The 15,152-nt window shown below is 38.1% G+C and overlaps 1 long non-coding RNA gene across 1 annotated transcript in view; it reads left to right on the top strand.

Moving 5' to 3' along the window:
- The window catches only part of LOC309486279, a 31,726-nt gene extending 16,816 nt beyond the window's left edge, over positions 1-14,910 (top strand). The window contains exon 3 of the long non-coding RNA XR_014201445.1: positions 14,428-14,910. This is a non-coding gene — a long non-coding RNA (uncharacterized lncRNA). The remainder of the gene's footprint in view (positions 1-14,427) is intronic.
- Positions 14,911-15,152: the final 242 nt, after the last annotated feature.

The following is a 15,152-nucleotide window of genomic DNA, read 5'->3' on the forward strand; positions in this document are numbered from 1 at the left end:
GATCTGTGGCAAATGTGGGCACTCGGTAGACCATCTGACCAGCCCACACACCAACAGAACACAGGCCTGCCACCCTAACTCACACAAAGAGAGAGGGAATTACTGTCAGTCTGCTTTTTCACATGTAGCAGTTTATGTATATTTTGTGTGGCAGACCCTTGTGGAAAAATGCACATGAATTTTACATGTGAACACATGTTAATCATATATGTGCATGTTGAATCCATGTGTTTTTGTGTGAAAATGGCATTTGCGGCTTGAAATTTGCACATATGTGACTTAATCATATAAATATTTGGGAATATTTCCAAAACCACATAAAAATCACATGTGAAATTCATGTGTTGGTTTGAAAGGCAGTGGTTCTCAACTGGTTTTGCTTTAAGAACCAGATTAGACATCTAGTGGTGATTAAACTAAAATATCATGCAAAAGTGTCATTCTAAAATGGGCAGCAAATGCCACACAAATAGTGTAACGTTGGTTATTTGAATATTTTCAAAAATAAACTTTGTATGTGATCATTATCATCTGTAATAAAATTTAAATCAACTAATTTTTAACCATTTGCTGTGAGAAAATGCAGTCAAAAGTTTGAAGGTGGCAAGATTTTTTTTAATGTTTCGTATTCTCACCAAGGCTGTTTTTATTTGTTTTTATCAAAATTAGTAAAACTGTGAAGTATTATAACAATTTAATTTAACTTTTTTCCCCCCTTTTTGATTCTGATGTGCTGCTCAAGAAACATTTATTATAATTCTCAATGTTGAAGGCACTTCACTATTTTTGTAGATACATTTTCTTTCAGGATTATTTGATGACTAGAAAGTTAAAATAGAACAGCATTTATTTGAAATAGAAATCTTTTGTAACATTATAAATGTCTTTACTGTCACATTTAATCAGTTTAATGCATCCTTGCTGAATAAAAGTGCTGAATTAAAAATAAATAAAATAATTGACCTTAAACTTTTGAACAGTAGTGTATATGCACAACTGAAGTGTCTGTTGCACACTCCACAGCCTTAGCCTTCAAACCTGTGATGCATTAAAATGCATGAACGTATATAAGCAGCTCTTGGTTTTTTGTTACAGAGCAAATGAAATATGATTATATTTGTGTAAATAAGCATGTTTTCATGCCCATGTTATTCACCTGCTTCCTCCAGTGTGCGGATCAGTTCCGAGCGCATCTCGTGTTCTCCCCGCGGATGGCCACCGGGTCACGCTAATAACCTCTGACAGCCCGTCAGGCGTGAAGAGGGTGTAGAGTATCACCAGGGGCCGGAACACACCCCACATTCCCGCTCGTTCCCGCTCCTGTGCTCTCGCTCACACACACTTACAGCACGTGCGGAGGGAGGGGTCGCTGCCACTAAAGTGACATTAATGGGGCCGTGCTGACACAACAAGGCGAGCGCAGGGACCACTTTTCCGCCTCTTCATTGGTGAAGCTGTCGCCTCGAGTTTCACCATCCCCTCCATCCCTGGACCGGCCCGATCAGGCTCAGGATTAGGGTTTCGTCTCGGGGAAGCGGTCACGTGATTTACTGTTGCTCCCTCGCTGGGCTACAGGTGGCCGGGATAAAATGACTACGGAACGATGTGTGGTTCAACCGCACCTCGGATCTTAAAATGGGCCAGAATCCTTTGCTCTGTGACAGGGAGCCACGCGCGGCGTCACCGTATACTTCAAACACACACACATACGCTAAAAGCCAGTTAATTATTAATGGACAAAATTAGAGCTTGAAAATTGTACCTTCATTAATCAGAAGTAGTAAATCGGCACAATTTAATCTGAATATCTGAATCTGAAATAATGAAGGATGGTTTATTTCAAATTGGTCTTTGGAAAAAAGTTATAAAATATGCTGCTATTAAAATCTAAATTAACCCTCTTTACAAGCAGCTTGTGAAACTAGATTATCGTGGGCCAAGATGACTGCATATTCAGATGACATTTTCAGGCATTTTTATCTTATTTTGCAGAGAAAACTCACAGTTTATCATTAAGAGAGAGTTTATCATTCTTGTGTTACACATCACCTTTGAGCTTCAGCAAGAACCAATGAGGTTCATTCTCGTGTTACGCATCACGTTTGAGCTTCTGCAAGAACCAATGAGGTTCATTCTCGTGTTATGCATCACGTTTGAGCTTCTGCAAGAACCAATGCGGTTCATTCTCGTGTTACGCATCACGTTTGAGCTTCTGCAGAACCAATGAGGTTCATTCTCGTGTTACGCATCACGTTTGAGCTTCAGCAAGAACCAATGAGGTTCATTCTCGTGTTACGCATCACGTTTGAGCTTCAGCAAGAACCAATGAGGTTCATTCTCGTGTTACGCATCACGTTTGAGCTTCTGCAAGAACCAATGAGGTTCATTCTCGTGTTATGCATCACATTTGAGCTTCTGCAAGAACCAATGAGGTTCATTCTCGTGTTACGCATCACGTTTGAGCTTCTGCAAGAACCAATGAGGTTCATTCTCGTGTTACGCATCACGTTTGAGCTTCAGCAAGAACCAATGAGGTTCATTCTCGTGTTACGCATCACGTTTGAGCTTCAGCAAGAACCAATGAGGTTCATTCTCGTGTTACGCAGCACGTTTGAGCTTCTGCAAGAACCAATGAGGTTCATTCTCGTGTTACGCATCACGTTTGAGCTTCAGCAAGAACCAATGAGGTTCATTCTCATGTTACGCAGCACGTTTGAGCTTCTGCAAGAACCAATGAGGTTCATTCTCGTGTTACGCATCATGTTTAAACTTCAGCAAGAACCAATGAGGTTCATTCTCGTGTTACGCATCATGTTTAAACTTCAGCAAGAACCAATGAGGTTCATTCTCGTGTTACGCATCATGTTTAAACTTCAGCAAGAACCAATGAGGTTCATTCTCGTGTTACGCAGCACGTTTGAGCTTCAGTAAGAACCAATGAGGTTCACTCTCGTGTTACACAGCACGTTTGTCGAGGTTTGTTCTTATACACATGAATCAAATACTGTTGAGCTTCTGTTTATATTCACTGCTCAATGTTTATATGTGAATAAAAGCCCAAATCAATCTGTTCATATAATCATCACGATCATATAACGCTATCGTGTATCTTCGAAAATTTGGACTAAACCACTCAATTCATATGGATTCGTTTTACGATGTCTTTATGTACTTTTTGTGCACTTTAAGTGTCAAAGTGGCAGTTGCGTAGCTGTCAATGGAGGGTCAGAAAGCTCTCAGATTTCATTAAGAAGATCTTCATTTGTGAAGATGAGCAGACGTCTTACAGGTTTGGAACAATATGAGGGTGAATGATGACAATTCCATCATTTTTAGATGAACTATTTAAGTCTAATTTTATTGGCGTTTACTTCAGTTAGGTTTCTACACAAGAAGTTCAATTAATTGAGTTTGTTCAGTATTATTAATTTCTATGGATCAGTTTTAGTTTGCAATTGTGTGGAAACCTTTTCTTGGGTTTAATTAAGTCAATGAAACATCAGTGCTGTAGTGATGCTCAGAATGAAATTCACAGCAAAATAGCAGAAGATCAGTTCAGCATTAACAGCATGTTGATCGATATGATTGGCCTGGGTCTCATGGATATTGATTAGCTGATATCGCTTCCTTTATCCCTCAAGTTCATGCTTTATGCTTGGAAATTGCAAGCTTTATAGGGTTGGTGGAGTTAATTTTTAATCTAAATCACAAAATCCTGGAGGGACTGTTTAATAGATGGTCCTGGTCTTATGTGTGAAATTAATCAGTGCATTATGCTGATATAAATTATTTATGTGCTTTAATGTTGCTGCTGATATTCTGAAGAATTGATTTACTATAATAGTTAAAAAATATGTTTATTTAGTGTTTCTGCTTAGAAAATATGCATTTATTCATGCAGAAATATTTCAGAGAAGCACATGTTTGTGTGCATATTGAGTATAAATAAATGTCGATGTAGTTCTAGAATTATCTTGTGCATCGAAAGCAAAACTGTGAGTGTGTGTGTTGGTCTATACAGTATGTCAACAGTAGATGTGCTCACATATCTGAAGGGATCCTGTCTGCGGTGGCTGGGTGGCCGCTGGCTCTGTCCTAACAAGAGCATTTATTGTCTCTGGTTATATATACCCACTCTCTGGTCTGCATGCCTGCTAACACAATTGAGCCCGAGCCAATTAAACTATCACACCACATCTCAAACGAGCCTTTCATTTCTGGCCTGCCTTTGGTCTGAGACTGCAATAACAAACCTGATGTAAGATCATGGTTAACCTAAAGCATGACTCCACCACATCTTGCTGTTTGGGTTCATTATGGTTACAGTGGCCATGATGCTTGGATTTGTGCAGGATGTATAGAAATGTTACGTTTGTGAATGGCTTTAACATCAGGCAGACATGAAATTGAGGATCTCTCAAGGTCAGACACTGTGTTTCTGTGTGTGTGTGTGTGTGTGTGTGTGTGTGTGTGTGTGTGTGTGTGTGTGTGTGTGTGTGTGTATGTACATACACAGAAACACCAAGTCTGCATTTTCTACTTTAATATGTGTTCAAATAGAGTTTATTGATGGAAAACGAATTTTCTGCATTATAACGCCAGTCTTCAGTGTCACATGATATAAAACCAAAGAACCAAAACTCTTCATTTAAATAAGAGCCATATTGAAGTGACCCACACAATTAGCACTTAATGTCAAAGATATGTTTTGGTCTGTCAACTTCCCTTTTTTAGACTAGAGGAAAACAGGGCTCGACCTCTAACGTGTTCAATATGTTCATTTTATGAACTATGAAGAAAAAAGAGAGAACTGCATTAAAAACTCCACTGAAATGAATCAGGCATGTACATGAGTCATCAAAGTGATATGAACACAGGAATTTCAAGCAAATCAGACAGAAATAGCTCACTGCCATTAAAAATATATTAGCAACACTTATAACTAGCATATGGTTCAGCCATCAGGCCTACTGCAGTCAGGTTTTCCATGTTGCCTTTTTGTATTGTTCTTACTATTATACAATATTATACAATATTTTCTCGCTTTCTCACATTAGAATTTCACATTCTAATGAACTGAAGGCATCATAGACACGTTACTGGCAAAGGCTGTTCTAAAAAGTAAGCACCACAATAGATTATGTTTTTTTGTGATACCTTATTTTGGTGGTTGATCAATTTTTGTTGATACCTTATTGATTATTATGAATTAAATGAATTCTGTAGCAAAAAGTATTGGTAAAATTTGTTTGATCTAATAAAAAAAAAAAGTTTACCCCATATTTGTTAATGAAAAGCTGATCATTTATTATAAAAAGTTCCGTCCTTGTGATTCTTTGTTGCTGCATGTGTTGCTTGGCAACCTCTTTGGAACTACATTGTTTGGCGGAGGAATAATGTGTTATAACTTTATATTTTTTGTTGCTGGTGTTTATTTTATGAGTAAAATAACTATTAAAATGAGTATTTTTATGGAGTAACCGTTTTATAAAAGCAATAAGCACCTTGAAGCAATGCTTACAGTGAATTTAGAACAGCTAAGGGGGTATTAGGCACTCCGCGTCGTGTCTAACAACGCCCCTTAGCTAAATTCACTGTAAATCACGGCTTCGCAGGGCTTATTGCTTTATTAAAGGGAGAGTTCACTTTGAAATTAAATTTTGGTATGTTTTAGCTTACCTCAAGGGCATGCAAGATGTAGGTGTCTTTGTTTCCGCAGTAGTTTAAATTTAGATATTTTTAGGTCAAACCGTTCTTGTCTGTCAGTCATATAATGCAGGTCTATGGTCACTATCTCAAAAAGAGCATGCACAGAGTCCAAATTAAACAATTCCCCATCGTAAGTACACATTGATGGCCTAAGACACGAAACGAGCGGTTTGTGTGAGAAAACGAACAGTATTTATATCGTTTTTACCTCTTGTACACTTTCCGGCACTTGCGCAAACTAAAGCCAGAACGCGCGCACGCGTCACACACCAGGAAGCGTGCGCGCCCTCAGATCACTTGGACATGGTTGTGTAAAAACGATATAAATACTGTTCGTTTTCTATATATATATATGTGTGTGTAATATAAAAAATGAAAATGTAAAAAAAAAAAAAACTTGCAAAAAAAGTAAAATATTTAATTTGTTTACCTTCATGTCATGTGACCATTAACTGACATTAGAGGACCGTGAACATGCAAAAGTGTTGGTAAATTATTGAAAAATTAACTTTCAAGTAAATATTCTAGGAGCAGACAAAATGTTTAGGAATCCCTGTATTAAAGTATTACAGTGCTTTCCAGACTCACTTAAATCAATTGTCTCCCTCGCGCTTCATGTTTCTGCCTAGATCCGCTCACTTATGAGGTTCGGTTTCAGTTAGGATGCTGCCTTAGAAAACCACTGACTTAGTAGTTATGTAGGCAGGTCACACAACCTTTGTTTTCAGTGACAGCAATCTTAACAAACATAAGTGGACTTTTGCAGTGCTGTTTTCTCATTTTCATATGAGTGAGATGTGAAGGAAGCAGGAGACAGGGAGTTATTAAAAGATCTGAATAGTAGCATACTTTCCTGCAGTTTAAAAACATAAGTCATGAAGCAAGATATACACAAGAGCAGAAATAAACATGTTCAACACTGTGTCTGTGCGGCATTCATTCATGATGCTTCTCGGTGCTTCTCAACTCAAATATTGTGTACTCGTTTGTTTTTTTAACTCATGGAAAAGGTCAAACTCCCAACCCCCCATATGCATTACTCTCCTTTATTGTCCTCTCCGCTCTTCCTGTTTTTTCCTGCACTACTTCACATTGATCCTAAACAGATTCATTTCAGATTCCAGTTACAATACATCTCATTGATCCGTACATCTCCTCTAATTAGCCGTTTGAATTTAACACTTGTATGGTGGCGGCCCAGTCACAGAGTAAACCATACTAGAGAGAGAGAGAGAGAGAGAGAGAGAGAGAGAAAGAGGTCAATGAATGAGAGAGGTCAATGAATGAGAGATCTCCAGATAGGAGACTTTTCTTGTAACCTGTAGGCTCATTGAAAAAATGTCTCTATATACATTTTTGAAAAACTCTTAAAATGTACCTACAATCACTGCAGTTTCTGACTGAAATGAACACTTCATGATTACTAGGGTTGGGTAATCGTTTGAATTTTAACGATTCCGATTCTACTTATCGATTCCGGTTCTTATTGATTCCTAATTTCGATTTCAATTAAGCCAGGGATGCACTTTACGACTGTAAGGCCAATTATGAATGTAATTTGACACTTCCGACTGATCATGCCCAAACGCGGCGAGTCAGAGACGGTTGCGTTCAGTCGGTGGTTCACAGTCGGTGTTTAAAATCTTGGAAATGGTCTGTAAGTGTGTTCAGTTCAGTCTTAGAATGTTTCAGATAGTCGTTAAGTGTGTCCTCGGAAAAAACATTTTTCTTATTGCAAAACATTTCATTGTGGCTGAATACCATGAACAAAAATCAACAGGCTAATGAACACTTACACAAGATATTATCCCCCCAACTTTTCACAAAATATATATTACAAATACAGTTACAAAAGCTATTCAGTCAAGAACAGCAAGTGAATTTTCTTTTTATCATTTGTTGTTTGATTAACGTTATTAAAGAGATGGCAGCAGGAATATAAGGCTGCTGTCACTTTAAGAGCTGCATGGATCCAATATACTGTCACACATGCGTTTTCTTTGTCAACTATTTACGTACACTTAAGACATAACCGACTGTGTTTACGAGGATATTTTGACATATTTTTGTGTGTAATCGTCTGTTCAAGTGCTAAAAGACGCGACAGAGAACTCAGTTCAGTATCGCACACTATACAGTATGAGAGGCAGCTTTCTGTGTGCATGTTTTGGATGTGTGCGCAGCACAGTAAACAGCATGCAAGTCTTCTTGGGCTTGAATGGTTTAAAGTCATATTAAAATGCACACAAAGGAATCGATAAGAGGAATCGACATTTTTATTTTATAACAAGTTTCCGATTCCAGAATATGAATCGATTTTCGATTCCCATCCTTAATGATTAGAGCAGATTATTGATTAAAGTCAGCATAAAACGGAAGTAGCAAACTTAAATTTGTGTAAAAAGAAAGGGCAGGATTTGGTTTTGTCCATGGGGAATTGATTGGTTGGTTGGATGGATGTGGTTTGCTATTGGTCAGTCTTATGTGAGTGACAGGTTGCTCTAGCTCTTAGTCTTTAGATATACAAAGACGGTGCACTTATATTACTATGAATGGGAGAAAGTGCAATGGGCAATATGACAGAATAGCTCTCACCGTCTAAATTAAAGAGCCAGTCGCTCATTGATAAAGTCATTGTGTCGCTGAGAAGCTTATGACTGCACGTGAGACAGTTGTTGTCAGATTTCAGTGGTGATTTAAAATATGAAAATTAATCGTAAGCTCGGTGAACAGCTTTGGAGAATTTGATGTTTCCCCATTCAAAGAGAAAGGAGCTGTACTTGCATGACTGAAATACTGAAGATCCCCAAGAGGAGTTTCAAAGATGGCCGCCGACTTTTATTAAAATCTATCATCAGAGAAGAGATTTTGCTGTAAGGGAGAGGGGAAGATATTTTGGCTTTTCTGATGTAGTCAGTTCGGTAGTTCGCCTGGGACAGCATTGCACTTTCGATGTGGAGTGCTTAGGTACGAGTCCTGTGCAACACGAGTCACGATAAAAGTACTCAAAGACTTGTAGAAGCAAGTAAAAATGGCATGGTTGCTTCAGAAAATGCAATTTTATCTCACGTTTGCTTTTGTTAACACTATCGGGTATGTTAAAGAAATAGTTCACTTTGAAATTAATTTTTGGTATGTTTTAGCTTACCTCAAGGGCATCCAAGATGTAGGTGTCTTTTTTTCCGCAGTAGTTTCAATTTTGATATTTTTAGGTCAAACCGTTCTTGTCTGTCAGTCATATAATGCAGGTCTATGGTCATTATCTCAAAACACAAGCACAGAGTCCAAATTAAAACAATTCCCCATCGTAAGTACACATTGATGGTCTAAGAAACGAAACGAGCGGTTTGTGTGAGAAAACGAACAGTATTTATATCGTTTTTACCTCTTATACGCAGACATGTCCGAGTGATCTGATCTGACGTGTACGCAGACTGGTGCATAGATATATACACACTAGATGTCGCCTTGTCTACGGCAGTTCATTGGAACGAATGTCTTTAAGGCGACATCTAGTGTATATATCTATGCACCAGTCTGCGTACACGTCAGATCAGATCACTTCGACATGGCTGTGTATAAGAGGTAAAAACTATATAAATACTGTTCGTTTTCTCACACAAACCGCTCGTTTCGTGTCTTAGGCCATCAATGTGTACTTATGATGGGGAATTGTTTAATTTGGACGATGGGGAATTGTTTTAATTTGGACTCTGTGCATGCTCTTTGAGACAGTGACCATCGACCTGCATTATATGACTGACAGACAAGAACGGTTTGACCTAAAAATATCAAAATTGAAACTACTGCGGAAAAAAAGACACCTACATCTTGGATGCCCTTGAGGTAAGCTAAAACATACCAAAAATTAATTTCAAAGTGAACTATCCCTTTAAGGTTTAGTTTAGGTGGTGTATTATTTTCAAATGTGAAGAGCATTAACTTTTCAGTGCCGCTGACCGGACATTTCATTTCTGAACTGACGCGATACACCAAAAAAGTCAAGTCAAGTCAAGTCAATTCAAGTCACCTTTATTTACAGAGCGTTTTATACAAAACAGATTGTTTCAAAGCAGCTTTACAGTAAAAAAAAAAGGGAAAATTATGCATTTCATTGCGTCATCACGTTGGAAAGGTCACGCGTCACGTCATCTATCTAAGTTATTTGTCTGTGTAGGCTACTCCGGTTCAAAAAGGTAGGGAAGAGCGAAAAATTCCATCTCATTTTCTCCTCCAACTTCAAAATCGTCCGACATCTTTGTTTTAATTTATTATTATTATTTTTTTATTTTTTTCGTGACCTTTCCAACGTGATGACGTAATACGCATCTCAGAGATGGTACAAGACGGGCATTTGTGGTTAAAAAGTATATATATATATATTTATTTTAGAAAATGACCGACCGTTTCGCGAGATAAGACCCTTATTTCTCGACTAGGATCGTGTAGAGACTTTGAAGCTGCATTGAGACGGACATTTGAACCTTCTTTGAACATTGGAATAGTTGGTTGCCATTGAAGTCCATTCTGTGTAGAAAAATCCTGGAATGTTTTCCTGAAAAACCTTTATTTCATTTCGACTGAAGAAAGAAAGACATGGATATCTTGGATGACATCGGGGTGAGTAAATTATCAGCAAAATATGTTTTGAAAGTGAACTAATCCTTTAAAATGACAATAGTGTCATTATTCATCTGAAGTCAGTTCAGTGTTGATTCAGTTTGGGTCAATAACTGTGTAAAGTTAATCAATTATGAAATAAGTTCAATTCAGCAGCTCTGCAGAAAACAGTTATGTCATCATCGAGCTAGGTTCAGATCTCGTCCAAAAGTGTCAGCAAAATAAAACGTTGCCAGATTCACATTCATGTGTTTCGGATAAAACTGAATGCCCTTTTAGCGCCACTCACCAGACATTTTATTTCGAACTGCCGCAAAACATTCAAGAAGCAACATAAAATCATTTTGCAGAGATGTCGCCAAAGGCACGTTTAGGCCGGGTTTTCTTTTGAATTGTTGGTGTGTTGTGTAAAACGTATGTTCTTCTCAATTATTACTTAACTTACATTTACATTTACATTTATTCATTTAGCTGACGCTTTTATACAAAGCGACTTACAATTGCTATATATGTCAGAGGTCGCACGCCTCTGGAGCAACTAGGGGTTAAGTGTCTTGCTCAGGGACACATTGGTGTCTCACAGTGGATTCGAACCCGGGTCTCTCACACCAAAGGCATGTGTCTTATCCATTGCGCCACCACCACCCCGTGGTACCAACTTGTACACTCTCTTATGGTTTTTCCAAAACATATCCCCCAGGTTAGCTTTATTAGCCACAGTTGATGTCGTTCCACAAGCCGCGGGACCACCCGGTTGACATCCGATCAAAGGAGGCTGCGTAGGAACACCGTAAAGGTCCTCTAGGGTCTCTCTCCACACGTTTGCAGGTTTGGGGTTTTATTAACCTGGAACGACTGTACATTTGCCAGACCCTAAAGACTCCAATCACTGTCAGTAGAAACACATGTGCAGGAAGACTAATGTGTGACAAAGTGGCTCACACACACACGCTAGACGAGTTAGTGAACATCATGGAGCATTTTGCTCTGTCACCAGCACTAGAGAGGAAGTTACACTCCCAAACACACATGCATGCCCATTACTCTTAGTGTTATTCCACAGAGGACTTAAACCCACAGAAGCACAAACATCCGGGATTAAACACACCACACTGTGTACTTCAGTATATGTGTATGTAACTGCCACACTGAGACCGGTGTGAAAGGAGAACCCTCGTCTGGCTGGCCTCAAACTACCTTAGATAAAATAACGATAGTAAAATAAAATAGTTGGGTAAACCGTCTTTTTGAATTACCTCACTTTTTGAGAGTCTTTCTAGACTTTCTAGAGTAATTCTAGTAGAATCAAAGGTTACACTTGATTTCGATGGTCCACTTTAGACTCTCTACTAACTAAGTTTGCAAGTACATGTAAACTATCAGTCATTAGTGTATTAGTAGACTGTAGTAAACTGTTAGTAGACTGTTAGGGTTCGGGTTAGTAGAATAAGTTGACATGAACGTTACTTATAAGAGAATGTCTGTTTAGGAGCATCAGAATAAAGTGTTAGCAGATATTAAGCAGACAGTCTACTAATACTCTAATGACTGCTAGTTGACATGTTGTTCCAAACTTACTAGTAGAAAGTAGAAGTGGACCATAGAAATAAAGTGTTACCGAATCAAATTGTGAAGTGATTATGCCGACTGAAAATCACTATGTGTTACAAAAACTGTTTGATGTAGATCTAAGACCGAAAAAATCCTTCTCCATTTTCTAAAAATGGAGGACATGAATGGCTATTTTTCAGGCCTCGGAGTGGACACACGCATACATAGTGAGCTGTGTGTCAGGACTGGTTTTGGGGGCGCCACCGTGGTGAGACTGGGCTGTAGAAGTGAATAGTGGCCCACTCAGATTCTCTGTATGGGTGGTCTACACCGCCTGGACGTGAGACACAAACTGACACAGTCAGTCACACAACACAGACACAGATAACCACAATCTAAATCGGTAGGTTTGACACACACAGAGAAACTGTGTTAATATTTGTGTCTCTCTGATGCGGCTCTGTCTGTGTGTGTTGGGGGTCAGACACTGAGCGGCTTCAGAAACCTGAAGAAACCTCAGATATTTTCAGCCTAGATTTCTGGCTTCATTTTTTTTCCCCTCACAGAAACCGGCAGCAGTCTAAACAGGGATGTGGACAAGTTTCCGATTTTTTTTTTTTCTTCTTTTTTTTTTTTTTTGCTCTGGCAAAAATAAAAAAATTATGTTATGTAAATGGTTTCTGAGATTTTTATCAGAGCGACCAAAAATGTTACAGATAAAAGAGAATGAAAAAATTCCCTGAAGGTCTGAAAACTCTTTGAAAGGTCACAGGTCATGCAAGGCAAAGAAGAAAATAGCTTTTCAGAAGACAAGACAGAGGAGTGTGAGACTTTTCACTGTAAAAAAACAAAACAAACAAAAAAAACTATATGTATTTTTCAGTTTACTGGACCTTTTGAACCACAAAGTCTAAGAAACATGAATTTACATTCGTGAAACTACATAAAAACCCATGTTAGAGCAACAGAATTTCCCCAAATGTTGTCCCAACTAGTCAAACACAGTTGTCTGATCAAAGAATTTAAGTACAAAGTAATACTGATGAAACGTTAAGGGTTTGTGAGTTCTCAGCATGCATTGAGGTAATTATGCATTTGCATACGAACGAATGAACGAACAAAAAGTTGATAAAACAGCAGTGATACTTGAATGAACCTGAATGGATCATGCTGCCTTGAATTTTCAACTTTTTCAAGTTTTTATTAATAAAAAAAAAAAAAAGTGCACGTATGTTGTAAATGACCATTATATTAGCATTCAAGATTCGTAAAAATGTGTTTAATATTCTTTTATTGTTGTAAAACATGTTCTTCACACTTCTGCCTGTTTTGTTTGAACGTTTTTCTGTTTTGTTGCTATACAAGGGGCTTTAAAACTCAATGTGAAACGTCCGCAATGCATTTTACATTTGTATTTGGACATATTCCTGATTGATACAGGATTTGATTGCATCTGACTGATCAAAGTAACCCACTATTAGTTACTATTAGTTTTTAAACAACCATTTCCCGTCATTTCAGCCAGTGTATATCTATACTATTGCACTAATTTCCACCAATCAGTCACTTTGTGTATAATTCTAGCGATCCCTTAGATGTGAGTAATGGTTATTCAGCCGGAGTGGATGTTTTCTCTATACTGAATGCATTGCAAGATTAAGCTAGGGTGTTGTTGTGGGTTTGCTAGGATGTTTTGAGTGGTTTCTAGGGGTTTCATTTCTCAAAAGAGCTCACTTTGGTCTTTAGATATGGTTCAATGCAAGTCTATGGGATTTTTTCCCCCAACCATTTGTAATGTCTGCCATGCAAAAACTGTATGTGCAGTTGCTTAGAAAAGTACACAAAAAAAATAAATGGTGTAGGTTTTTTATTCAGATATATATATTTTTTTTTTACTTTTTAATTGAAATTTTATAAGACATGACATTTTGAAGTAGATAGACTTAAAAGGGGGTTATGTGATGCCAGAGAAGAACCATTTTTAGTTCCCTAAAGAACCTTTTAGTGAACAATTCTTAAAAGAACCATTTTGTGAAGAACATTTTAACAATCTAAAGAACCTTTTTGGAATGGAAAGATTCCACTGATGTAAAAGGTTCCATAGAATGTCAATAAAGAACCTTTATTTTTAAGATTGTAGCACAAACAAACAGTTAGTATGAGAAATAGTAATAGTGATGCTTGCCTTAGCAAAGACCTCTGATAACCTGTTGAACAGTATTTAGCTTTTTCTGTTCTGATGTTTTTCATCAAAACAACTGTCTACAACTCTTTCTGGCTTGCTAACGTTTGAGTGTATTGATTAACACCAGTGTAGACATCTCCACCTGAGCCACTGCAGCAGAGCATTGTGGGTAACCATCTCCTCCATCACCAACCACTCCTGGGCGATCATTACAGATGCTCAGGTCCAGAGTGAACCCTCTGCTAACACACACACGCGCATCAAACACTCAGTTGTGGTTTACTCGGGCACTTAGTCGTCCTCTGAGCAGTCATAACTGCCCAACCTGATCTAGTTCTCCATTCCTTCTCTCTCTTTTACAGACTTCCTGTGATCATCAATCAAGAAAACCAAAGAGAAGTGAGTGGGAATCGTGGCCAGAGACCTTAACCTCAAAGATACAGTAATGCAGAAAGGCTCTTTGCTGGATATCTCAAGTACCAATGGCACTCCTGTATAAAAAGCAATGGCATCAATAATTAAGCACTGATTAGGTTTAATATTTAATGTTGGCGACATGTAATTTACACGTGCAAACCAGAAATCCGAAGCTGCCGACTGAAATAACTCTATTTCTGTATGGATGGAGACGGGAGGGGTGACCTGAAACATCCACATGTCTGTGTTCCTGTTATCCTCACTCCTCGTCGTCTTCACATACAGCACATCTTCATAGATTCAAGAGTTTCCCACTAAAACTTCTTCTAATTCAGGGAAAACTCTTGAAAATGTAATTATCCCATTTAATCCCACTGGTAAAAATTGTGACCACAATTTTTCCTCAAATATTTTAGTGTGGTATTAAAAAGCAACTCTTATTATGAAGCACATGTTCATTTATAATGCAAATTTAAGAAGTCTACATGAGTTCAGGGTAGGTCTAACACGATTAGGTAGTTTGGTCATGTGACCACACACATTTATTTCCTGGTACTGCCATCTTAACACAATGATGACGTCAAAGCTCAGAAATGACTGGTAAGTTTATTAAGTTCATTTTTGAGTAGCTCATACATTTTTTGCTTATCTAATCTATCTAATCTATCTA

Source organism: Leuciscus leuciscus, assembly GCF_965113295.1.
Source record: "Leuciscus leuciscus genome assembly, chromosome: 22".
In the NCBI taxonomy this organism is placed as follows: domain Eukaryota; kingdom Metazoa; phylum Chordata; class Actinopteri; order Cypriniformes; family Leuciscidae; genus Leuciscus; species Leuciscus leuciscus.